Source organism: Peromyscus maniculatus, chromosome 1, assembly GCF_049852395.1.
Source record: "Peromyscus maniculatus bairdii isolate BWxNUB_F1_BW_parent chromosome 1, HU_Pman_BW_mat_3.1, whole genome shotgun sequence".
NCBI classification, from domain to species: domain Eukaryota; kingdom Metazoa; phylum Chordata; class Mammalia; order Rodentia; family Cricetidae; genus Peromyscus; species Peromyscus maniculatus.
Window position 1 is genome coordinate 171027535 of NC_134852.1, and position 12711 is coordinate 171040245.

Consider the following 12711-nt stretch of genomic DNA (forward strand, 5'->3'; position numbering starts at 1 on the left):
GAGCTGTCTGATATAGGTGCTGTAACCAAATTCAGGTCCTCTGGAGGAGCAGCAATATGTGCTCTTGACAGCTCAGCCATCTCTCCAGCCCTGGGTGTAACTTTCTTTTCATTAGCTGGAGTTTGCAGCACTGTTTACTTCTATGGCTTACATAAAAATTCATCAGTTGGAATACTCTTGATACACACTCTTTTACATGGCTTGTCCACCTTTCTCTTTACTTTCAGGATGGACATGGTATTTCATACACACTAGAAGTTTTCGTCATGTACCACATACCTTTCACACTTCAGTGTAATTTATATTTATATGCCTTCCCAGACTCCATCAGAACATTTGTTAGATAACTTCCATCTAGCTAATATTTCTTCCTTACATTTTGTTGCTAGACATATTATTAAGTTGTTTTATTTTAGTTACTGCATTGTTTTTTGTTTGTTTGTTTTCTTTTTTTGTCTCAGAATTTTCACTTGGCTCTCCTATATACATTCTAGTTATCTAGTATAAACTTTCATCTCATTTTCTGTTTTCTTTAACATATGAATATAGAATTAGTTAGTCCATGTCTGACAATTCATATCCGGGTCATTCTTTTACTTTGTGCATTATTTGTTTTTTAGGAAAAACATTTTATTGAAATTATAGGTATAATCTATAAAATTTAAAACATCCATGAATAATATAAATTCTACTTTTTATGGTAGTTGTCTAATTAGATTTTGTGTTTGCATATCTGAATATCCTGTGCTAAATAATTTACAAAGAGAAGTGGCTTATTTGGTTCTTAATTTTTATATCCACAGAGTTCGTTCAATGGTGCCACCATCTAGCTGTATTGTAACATGAGGGAGAGGGGGAAGAGGAATTGGAGGTGTACAGAAGAAAAAAGAAAGCAAGGACATAGTAGGCTCTTTCACAACTGCTTCCTTCAGGAACAAGCTTGGCCAGCCAAGAACTACACTATCCAATCTGAAGGTGGGTTCCTCATGGTTTATTAATCTCTTAAAGGCTTTACCACCTTTCAAAGTTCAAACACCTCTAAACAAGTTTCAGCATATGAACCTTTGGATGAACTCCAAACTTTGGACCATGGAGATTGCCTCAATTATGGGAAAAATTGGAATGAACAATGAAAGGAGAGATGAGGGTAATTTTGAAGATTTGAATTTGAAAAAAAAATGTTGAAAGACAGGTGCCTGTATACAATTTGATTCAGCATTTTCTACTAAGATTTGAGAATGATTTTTGTGTTTACATACCTCAAACATCAAAAATGGGGCTTTATTTTATAAATCACTAATATCCTTCTCTTGTTTTCAACCTGACTGTCCAAATCAGACCAATTCTTAGTAAAAAAAGTCATTTTTTATTTTTGCTATTGTTCAGTAGGGTAATGGGAATCCATTTTCCTTTGAGATTTCATAATGTGAAAACCTGTCCTTATGACTTTCACCCATATTTCTTTCCTTGGGATAGAGAATGGAAGGCTAAATGAAGCCATGTGAAGAAACAAATTATGATCACCAGGTCTTCTGTAGGAAAAATGCACACACGGTGAGATTTCCCCATCTGAATGCTTGGCATACATGAGGCCTAACAGCCTTTAGACTGATGATGCACATATGTAATTTGAAAATTTAAAATTCACTGGCAGAGACCAGGAGATGTTTGTGTTAATGAACCATGTTTTTTTGAATCGGAAGAGCCAAGGGAGACCTAATTCCTTCACATATGGAAGCTTGAAGAATCTGTCCAGAGAATGAAAAGATATGAATGCACGGTGCACCCTGAAAATAAGGGCAAGGTACTGTATTTGAATCAATTTTGGAAAAGTTCATCTTCCTCTCTGGAAGAGTGTTGGGAGTAAACCAAAAGATCAGTGTGCTGTTTTACAGACTCAGAACATGTATCAATGAACTCCCTAGTGGGACACTTAGCATCTCAGTCAGTTCATATAAAAAGGTGGAGACAAAGTTTTATTAGAATGTAAGTTCTGATAAATCAACAACCAGGACTCAGAAGAAAGACACAGAAGAAAAAAAAGTAACAAAACAAACCAAGCAAAAACAGAAAAACAAAATAACAAACGCAGAAGAGATGAAAAGTAACAATAAAATAACAGAAAGAGAATGAGAACAAGGGGTTAAAAAGGCTTGAGAGAGGCATGGAAGTGACTCATGTGTCTTTGATAGACTCAGTTAAGGTGCACTGTATATATATTTCATTGGACATGTTTCAGCTTAGTCATTTTATGGAGAGGAAGGAGAAGCAGGGCTAGAACTGGAAGATGGAGAGGAGCAAAGGAAGAAGAAAAGGGGGAGGGGAACCTCAGAGAGAGACAGAGCAGGGGAAGCTTGCTGTGCTTACTGGCTTTGCAAGGGACAAGCTATCACTGAGGACTAGAATCAATTGCCTGGTCCCCAGAGGAGAGGTACCTACATTTTCATTTGTTTCTTTGTCTTTTTGGCAATCAAGTCCCTGTGGTGTTCTCACAATGACACCTTTAAACTACCAAGTCCTTGTCTTTTAACCACAGTGGTCTGTCTGGGGAAGACAGCAACGGGCTATTCTGCTTGGAATAATTTAATACACACAGTGCAGATAGGAAACCAGAAACACAGAATGATAGCTTCAGCCCTTCAACAAAAGATGCAAAATGGGTTTTGCTTTTTATTCCCTGTAAAGAAACACAACCAAGAATTAAGCTGCTTCTGAAATTATTTCAAAATTTATTTCAAAAATTATTTATTTTAGTAAACTCATATTGTTTATTTACAAATTCTTTAGAACTTAAACAGTAAAGTTGGTTCAAGGTACAGCTATATGTTGAAAGGGAAAACAAAACAAAACAAAAAAAAAGCCATCCAATTCCCATATCAGTGAATTGGTAGATGCACACTAATGTGAGTGAATCTTTCCGACTACTATTGAATTGACAAATGCACAATAAATCTTTCTTCTTTTTCTTTTCCAAGTGATGGAAAGTTTGCACACTCAGTGTGCCAGGTACAGGGATGAAATTGTGTCGTTTTTCCCCCTTTCTTTTTTTCCTTCCTTTCTTTTTTTTTCCTTTTGGCTTTTTGAGACAGGGTTTCTCTGTGTAGTCTTGGCTGCCCTGGAACTCTCTCTGTAGACCAGGCTGGCCTTAAACTCACAGAAATCTGCCTATCCCTGCCTCTCAAGTGCTGGGATTTAAGGTATGTGCCACCACTGCCTGGCATGAAATTGTACCTTAAAGGGCCTAAATTTCCCGTACTGTGATTTTCAAAGGGTGATATAATCAATGTTGAAAGAGAAACATGCAGCTTGGAAAATACTTGACTGTGTCACATTTTCACATATATACAGGCATGTCTACTGAGAAGGGTTACATGACTATTTTATGCTTTTAAACTCGAGGGTAAGTTGAAAAAGAACTGTAAAGATTTTCTTAAAGTGTTTCTATCTGCCACTTTTGCTCATGAAGATAACTGATAGAATATCAGGAAATGGGGAGTAGACTGGTGCTGGCACCTCACCTGTGAAGGGGTCCAATTTTATTACCAATTTCCAGCAGAGGGCGCAGGGTTGGTGGCAGAAATTGGGTTAGCAACCACCAGCCAACACTAGGAGTCTTCCTTGGAACTAGAGAAGCTGATGGGACAGACATGAGGACAGACTTTGCCTGTGAGAAGCTAACTGCAGATCATCAAGTCAACATTTCAACTCCAAGGTCACTGGCCTGGAAATTAAACATAACAAACTGTGTTCATTAGCCATTAGAGCAATTATTCTAGGCTAGTCTATTTTATTTTTATTAAAATATACTACAAATGAATAGGAGTTATTAGGAAGTTCAATCATCTCTTATTTTAAGCTTTTTCTTTAACTAAGAAACCAAGAGTAGTTTCTATAATATGTCCTAATCCCCCCCCCCCCCCCCCACACACACAGATGTCTCTCAATACCACCATCCCTCCTCTGGCAAGTCCATGTTTCATTTAAAATTTGAAATCTACAACTTTAGACTGTTTGTAACTTGGTCTTTTTTGCCTTGGAAGTTTGCCTCTCTAGTGGAATAGCCCATTTTCTCACTAGCTCTCAGAGTGCTCAAAAAAGAAATGCATTTCTGCCCCTAAAGGTGTAGAGAACTTGCATTAACAAAAGGACAGTAAATGGAAACATTAGAATGCCTGAGGAAAAGGCAGGCAGGTTTTGATCTGGTGGATGGTGATGAGCAGGCTAATTCACTATCTGGTCAAAGATCCTAAAGAGAAAAATGTGGGGGTTGCAGTAACCAGTGACTGAGTAAAGGCTAACTTCGAAAGGATAGGGCTGCCTAAGAAAACATAGTTTTAAATGGAGAATTATTGTACATTTACAGATGAGTTTTTCATTCATTATTGATTCAAGCTGACCACCCACTGCAATACTTAAAGTATTTTAACAGAGGTCAAACCATGAGCAATTTTGAAGATGATGAAAATTATAAAAAATCAGAAACAATCATATTTGTTTAAATAGACACACTTTGAGAAAATATTCCAAGATGTACACAACACTGAAAAGTCATCTTTTTATATAAATTTGCTTTCTAATATATGTAAATAATTATAAGAATTTTTAAGCAAAAAGGAAGACCCCCCCAAACAGATGCAGAAATACATGAAACAAACTATAAAACTAGAATTTACTGATATAATGGTCTTAAGGGTTATGTTTGAACAAACATTTTAATGAACATATTTTAGAAGCCATTAAGTTCACAGACACACACACACACACACACACACAACTGAGCACAAAGTATTAAATTTCCATGTACCCTGCCTTACCCCCACTTTTTAAAGTGTCCATTATTACTAACATCTTGCAGGTTATCCTATAAGATCCATGATTTCCTGAGCTCTGAGTAGTTGGGTAGAATATCAGTACCAGGCACGCTGGCCCTCTTGTTGAGTGGGTCTGACATCCAATTAGAGAGCTGTTGGTTACTGCCAAGGTGTGTGTGCCACTGCTGCATCCTGTCATGCTGGTCATTGTTGTGGATTACAGGCATTACAGCTGAGTAGAACTGGTGGTTGCTTCTGTCCTTTGGAAGCTTCCATGGTGCCTTTTGGTACAATGAATGCTAGTCCTCAGGAAGGAGATATGTAGGCCACTTCCAGCTCCAAGGCCTCTGGTTCCTGTGTCTGAAATACAGGATGTCTTCAGCAATAGGGACACTTACCTTTCACATCTGGAGACAACCAAGAGCAAACGCATTATCATATAATACTTCGGGAATCTCTTGGATAAGCTTGACCAACAACTCAAAAGGGGTTCTCATGCCTGGTATCGGGGTTTTTGTTAGATGGTCTATAGCTCTTGGAGGGAATGTTTTTAGTCCAGAGGAGAGAATTTATTTAAACTATGTATCTGTATTTTTCCAGTAAATATATTGTAGATATTTTAATATAGATAGTTAATAGTATGGATTCCTTATGGTTTTTTTCAGACATCCTTATTCTTCTTCTATCCTCCTTCCTTTTTCTTTTGTATTTATCTTTTCCCTTCTGTAATTGGAACTCTCCATTTCCCCCTCAGATCACTTGCTGCGTGCTATCCCCTCTCTCTTGCTGCCCCACCTTCATGTGATGGCCCTTTCTTACTTTTTTTCAGTTCATCAATTACTCCAGGTTGTGTACTCACTTCTGAAGACTTGGAACTGGGATCTTCAGATGAGAGAGAACACCGCTAAGTACATTCTAATTATTTGTTCTTATACCCACAAATAGATGCAGTTCTTACTCCTCATAACAAAACAAAACAAAAGTTTATTTGTTGCAAAGACCATTAAAGAAAACCACAACCAATCAAAATGCAGAGTTGTGGAGCTCGATCTCAACTCTACCACACAGCACCCAAGGCTCTGGGACTATTTCAGAAGAGGGGAGTGGAAGGATTGAAAGGTCCAGAGAAACAGAGGGGTTGCTGTGAGATTTTTATCTCTTTGTAACATCAGAAGCTGCATCCATGAAGTTTCACCAACATGCCTGCCTAAACATGGGCTGGATGAGGACAACAGAAGTAATCAGCACTATGTGGACAGAGGAAAACACAAGAGGCCCCAGTCTGTTCCACACAAAGAACCATAGTGTAGCATGAATCTTAAAAGTTCTTATTAATAAAAACAAATCCGGGCCAGGTATGGGGGTGAAATGCTGGATGGTCAGAGAGACAGAACAAGCCACAGCTAACATCACCTGGCCAACTTCTCAGCTGATCTTGCTTCCTCAGACTGGAAGCCTCTGTGTCCTCATATGCGAATGTCTCTCAGCTGAACTGCTGCTAGAAGCCTGAAAGCTTAACCAGCCAAATGCTTAACCAGGACAAATGCTTCTAGTTCCTGGTCCTCATGCCTTATATATCTTTCTGCCTTCTACTATCACTCCCTGAGACTAAAGACTCACTCCCTGGGATTAAAGGCGTATGTCACCATGCCTGGCTCTTTCCAATGTGGCCTTGAACTCACAGAGATCCCAGATTGATTTCTCCCTCTGGAATGCTAGGATTAAAGGCACAAGTGCCACCATTTTCTAGCCTCTGTATCTAGTGGCTGTCTGTTCTCTGACCCCAGATAAATTTATTAGGGTATACAATATTTTGGGAAACACAATACCACCACACCATAGGTAACTAGAGAATGCTGTGAGCAGGAGAGTCTTCCCCAGAGAAGAGCACACCAACTGGTTACCCAGTACCAGATGGTCAGCCCTGAAAATGTACATATGTGTAACATTATACAGACTGAGCAGGTTATACTTATGTATTTAGGAATATATATGTATATGTATAAATATATATGTATGTATGTGTTTAACAACGTTAATGAAAAAGGCCACGAATTTAAAAGAGAGCAAGGAAGGGTGTATGCCAGAATTTGGAGGGAGGAAAGGTAAGGGGGAAATTATGTAATTATATTATAATCTCAAAAGTAAAAACAATAATCTATATATCTTGAGAGAAAATAACATCTTGCAATAGTATGTCAATTCTTCCTTTGATAATTTCTGAACTAGTACTGAGATATCATTATTAACTATTCTTTCTTCCTGTGGCACAGTCTGTTGATTTTGCCAATGCACAGCATGTTTCATCATGACAGTATCACCCACAGTTCTTTCACTGTCTTCCAGACCCACTGTGTTCTGTCTGCTCATTCTCACTCCTGACTCTGGCAACCACTCATCCTTTGACTGTGCTCCACATTTCCCTTTCTCAGAGATCCCATAGCTTCTGGAGTCTTCTCGGACTGGCTTTGTTCACTTTGTAATATGAACTGAAGTTATATTCATATCTTTTCATGTCTTGGGATTCACTTCTCGAATGGCCAAATGATATTCTATTGTTTGGACACCCCAAATTTATTTTCCTGTTTACTTATGGAAGGACATCTTCGTGTCTCCTGAGTTGTGGCAGTTAGGGAAAAAGCTGCTATAAACAATGACATACAGAGTTTTATGTGGACATATATTTTAAGTTCACTTGGGAAAATACCAAGGAGTCTGAGATTTCTGGATCAGATTTGGATGAAACCACCAAACTGTTTTTCAAAGTGGCTGTGTCATTTTGAATTTTCATCAGCTTTGAATGACATCCTTATTACTACATATCCCCAAGAGATTGTCTAGGATCATGGCTATTTTACCATGTTCGTGGTGATATCTTGTTAGTTTACTGTTTAATTCTGTGATGACTTGTGACATTTAACGTCTTTTCAAATGCTTATTTTCCATCTGTGTATTTTCTTTAGTGAGATGTCTGTTGAGATCTTTTGCCCAAAAATGAACATTTGAGATTTATTAAACACAAATAATAATCAAGAGAGGAAGCATAGAGTAAAAGAAATTGTGTTTATATCATTTTGAACATAAAGTCATTGTTATTTGTCTATTTTCTTCCTTTCAATTTTTATTTTTGTTCTAAATGCATAAAGACTTTATGTAATAGTCATTACTTGCATGCCGTTTGGTTTTCTTATTTAGAATCTTTTGCTGAGAATTTCATAAAGGTGTTCTGATCACAGCCACCTTCCCTGTCCTTCAACTGTACCTCTATTCACCCCCTACTACTTTCCCCTCTCAACTTCAAGTATGCTTTTTAAAACTCACTGAGTCTAGTAATTGCTGACAATACGTGCCTGGGTGTTGGTCCATATACTGCAACACGGGGAGTCTATTGGAGTCGCATCTTAGGAAAACTCTCTTTCCCCAGAACCATCAATCTCCAGCTAGGGGCGGGACTTTGTGAGCCCTTCCCCATCCATGCTAGAATTCCGTCTGGCTTCATCTTTTACAGGTCTTCAGCATGCACTCTCAGCTGCTATGAATGCCTGTGTGCAGCAGCACTGCCCTGTCTGGAAGTTTTACAGCTGTCTCCTACACCTGTGGCTCTTAATTCTTTCCAATTCCTCCTCTGTGATAATTTCTGAGTACTAGGGATAAGGAGTGTGATGTATATGTCTCATTTAGAGCTGAGAATCTCCTATTCTCTTATTCTCTGCATTTGTTTAGCTATGAATCTATTAATTTCCATTGACTATAAAAAGAAGCATCTATGCTGGGAGTTAAGAGGGTAACTAATCTGTGGTTATAAATATAATTATTTATCAGAAAGTTGAATGCTATGTCCTTTTAGCAGAATAGCAGTATGTTCTCTCCTAGGTCCTATGTCTCCATGGGTTCTTGGCCAGGTTAACAGTACCAGATACAAATTCTGTCAAATGGAGTGGGCCTTAAATTCAACCGGAAAGCAATTTATTACTGTCAAAATGTTTAAGAACAAATGGGAATATCTTTACAGGCTGGTTGTTACTGTAGTAGGGAAGTTTCAAAGCTGGGAAAAACTGTTGGTTACTTTTCCTGCATAACTTAGATGGCATCATCTGGTGCCATGAAACATTAGCAAATGGGGTGAACTTCCAATACAGTACTAGCTTAATTTCCCTGTGCCCCATGAATAAACTATATGGTATCTTTAATACTTGGGTCTTACTACCAAGTTTAGGAGATACAAATCAATGGCAATAGACTGTATTGGTTTTTGGGAAAGGGAGATTATAGGTCATAATGCCTAATGACTCAAAGGGAGGTAACCCACACCTGGCACTGGGATTTTGTTTGATATCCTATAGCTTCCGAGAGAGGCATTTCCCTATTTATTTATTTATTTATTTATTTATTTATTTATTTATTTATTTATTTGAAGTTTTCTACAATAGTAAGTTTCCATATTTTTAAAAGTTCTTTAGTGTTATCCTTTAATGTACCCTGCTCTTCTGGCCCCCATCCTACTTAACCCTTCCTTCCAAATACTTCCTCTTTCACATTTTATACCATCAGTGTTCTACAGTCCACTTCTGTTGAAATCCATGCCCCAGTACCTATCTAGTTTTCTGACTTCCCCAGGTGCTCAAACGATTCATATCTTTAGATTCACATTTCTGAACATTCAAAGCTAGTATCTTCATATGAGAGAACATGCAGCTTTTGTCTTTTTGGGTGTGAGGTATCTCATTTATAATCAGTATCTTCAGCTCTATCCATTTATCTGCACATTTCAGTTCAATTTTTCTTTACAAATAAATAAAAACCAACTTTTAAATATATACCATATTTTCATTATCCATTTTCAGTTGACAGACATCTAGGTTGTTTTTATTTCTTATTGTGAAGAAATAGCAATAAACAAGGATGCTCAATTATCTCTATAGTAGGATACAGAGTTCTTTAGGTATATGCCCAGGAAGGGAATAGGTGGATTATATGGCAGATACACTTTTATGTTTAAGAATCTCTACACTGGTTTCTGTAATAGGTTAACCAGTTTGCAATTCCACCAGCAGTGAATAAATGTTGATATTCATGGGTTATAATGCTATAAAAGGAAATGCATATAATATGTATGTATGTATGTATGTATGTATGTATGTATGTATGAATTTATGTTTGAAAACTTTTAACTCCTCTCTCCTAGTTCTTCATAAAATGTACAGAAAGTTGTTGTGAACTATAAGCACTTAAGCAGGCTACAGAACACCAGGACTCTTTTCTCTTCTTCAACTGTATTTCAGTATCCATCATTTACCTTTCTCCTTCTGTTCTCCTCTCACTTTTCTCACTTAGTGATAACTGTAGAACACTACATCTTTGATATTATCAGCATGTGAGTAGAAGTATGTGTTATTTGTCTTTCTGTGTCTTGTTTATTACTTGTCATAATTTCTTTCATTCCATCCATGTTGCTACAAAGCACAGTAGTCATTCTTCTTAAGGGTGAATAATATCCCATTGTGTATCCATGACATATTTTAAGTATTCATTAATCCTTTGGAAGACAACTTAGTTGATTTTGTATCTTGACTAGGACAAAGCCAATAAATATCAAAATGCCAATATCTCTTTATATAGGATTTTATTTCATGATGACTTAATAGCAATAGGATAACTATGTCATATGGCCTCTTTATTTTTAATATTTTGAGGAATATCCATACTGTTTTCCATAATGGGTCTACCAATTTTCATTCTCACCAATAACATAAAAGCATATTCCTTTCTCCATATCCCCATCAGCATTTATTGTTGTTACTATTTTATGCTTTTAATTACAGTCATTTGATTTACATTATCTTGATTAATAATGTTCAAATTTTCTTCATATGCTCATCAGCCAAAATTTCTGCTTTTGCAAAATGTCTATCCAGACCAGCAACATATTTTTAAATCGGGTTTTTGGTGTTTTGCCCAACAGGTACTTCTGGATTTGTAATATATGAAAGTATTTGACATTTGGCTATTATCAGAGTCTCAGTGTGCTTCCTTGTACAACTCATCTCTTTCTCTCTGTTCATGGTTTACCCAACTAAGTTCAAAATATGGGCATTCGATGACTTACTGTCAGATTTCTCTAGATTGTAAGTGACTATCTAATGCTCCACATTTACTATCTATATACATGAAAACATAGGAAACCCATCATTTTGTGCAATATATATATGTATATATATACACACATATATATTAGAAATAGTACTCATATACTTTAGAAATAGCATTGGTTTAAACAAAACAAAAGAAACAAGAGTGTGGTCAGAAGTATCACGTTGAGATTAAGAAGCACACAGGTAAAGCCGACCATTTGCATTCTTTCAGATCTGCCCTATCTGTTGACTGCTCTCTCCAGCAAGCTGACTGAAGATGGAAAAGATTCTATCCAGATGTTCAAGCTTATACTGTATCACCTCAATGATTCCGTCCTGGGAGATTTTTCCTTCTGATAGTTTCAGCAAAAGTCTGAAATCTATTAGTTGGTTTAGCTTAGGTCATATTCCTCTTCTTCAATACATTATTGATGGTCTGATTGACAGGGGTGGCGGGTGGTCTATGGAGACTTTGTGGAGGGAGATAGACTTTCTGGAATTATATGGAAGACAAATTTGCATAAAAACATTGACTTTGACAGACAAAATAGTTTACATATACTACTAGTCATTCTTGTAATGTTTCCTTTTTAGCCTCTTAAAGGGTCATTACAAGAGACAAGAAAGATCAAAAGCATTCTTCTGTATTCCCATTTATTCTCCTCTGAAGGAAGTATGAAGCCCTGAACTGATTTGGGATTACAATAGAGCCATGCTGTGGTTTAGGCAGAACTGTAGCATCATTCCTTTACCTTTCTCCCTGCTTCTGTTCCACGCCATCCCTCTGAATTCACATCTATGAGTGTGGAAGGTGCTCATAAATTTCAGGGAGACCAATTTACCTGTGGATGAATCAAATGGGGAGTTCTTTTAATATGTGAAGATCAGTTTAAGCTGGTCAGTGGAATATTTTTTAACATTCTCTCAGACATACAAGTGACTTACCAAGAACTCTCAACATATTTTCTTCATCTAGTATGTCTGGAAGAAGTGGGAAGCAGAAGATTGAGGTGCAGGCTGGCAGCTGTACTTTAAGAGAATGAAAGAGGAAAAAAGGAAGGGAGAGAGGGCAGAAGAGAGGGAGGGAGGGAAGAAGGGAGGGAAGGAAGGAGAGAAAGAGGGGGGTCTGATCTTGGCAGACAGGATCTGGCCTTGTGTTTTCACAGATCTTGTTGCTAGGAGCTGACTTGGCACCCACAACTACATCTTGGCAACTCGAGGGGCCACATTAGAAATCCTAAAATTATAGAGAAGGTTGCAAAGAAAAAGTTGAAAAATGTATGATTATTCACAAATTGCACTAGGTTTGACTATACTCCTTACTGCCCTATCCAATAACTTTTGTAAATACAATAAAAAAAAAGTCTAAGTTTACTATCTGGATTGTGTAAATAATCTGAGAGAAAGCAAGCTGAGGGAACAAATGGTAACGCTGTGAAGTCAGTTATATTTGCCTTGTTTTTCAGGGCATAAGTTAGCTATTGCCTTTTGAAACTGTGGGCAGCTGTGAAGGAGATAGGGATTAAATTGGGCCCATTGGCTTTCTGTAATTGGAGGAGGGGTAGGTGTTCCTAAGTGCCTGTCCTTCCCAAAGGATTTATAGACAGTTAATCATTATTAGGGGAGAGGGTTCCTAAGGCCTCATCCTACCCCTAGGATACAGAGACAACCCCTAGGGGAGAGATTTTTTTCTCCACGTAGCTGCCTATAAGTTGTCCATAGTCCTGTCAGTAGCCCTTCATCAGTGTTCAAATACAGAATCTCAATTA

General features: G+C 37.5%; 1 long non-coding RNA gene across 1 annotated transcript in view; it reads left to right on the forward strand.

The window, feature by feature from the left end:
- The window catches only part of LOC121826874 (uncharacterized), a 126428-nt gene extending 125453 nt beyond the window's left edge, over positions 1-975 (forward strand). Inside the window, exon 8 of the long non-coding RNA XR_006069027.2 lies at positions 804-975. This is a non-coding gene — a long non-coding RNA (uncharacterized LOC121826874). The remainder of the gene's footprint in view (positions 1-803) is intronic.
- Positions 976-12711: the final 11736 nt, after the last annotated feature.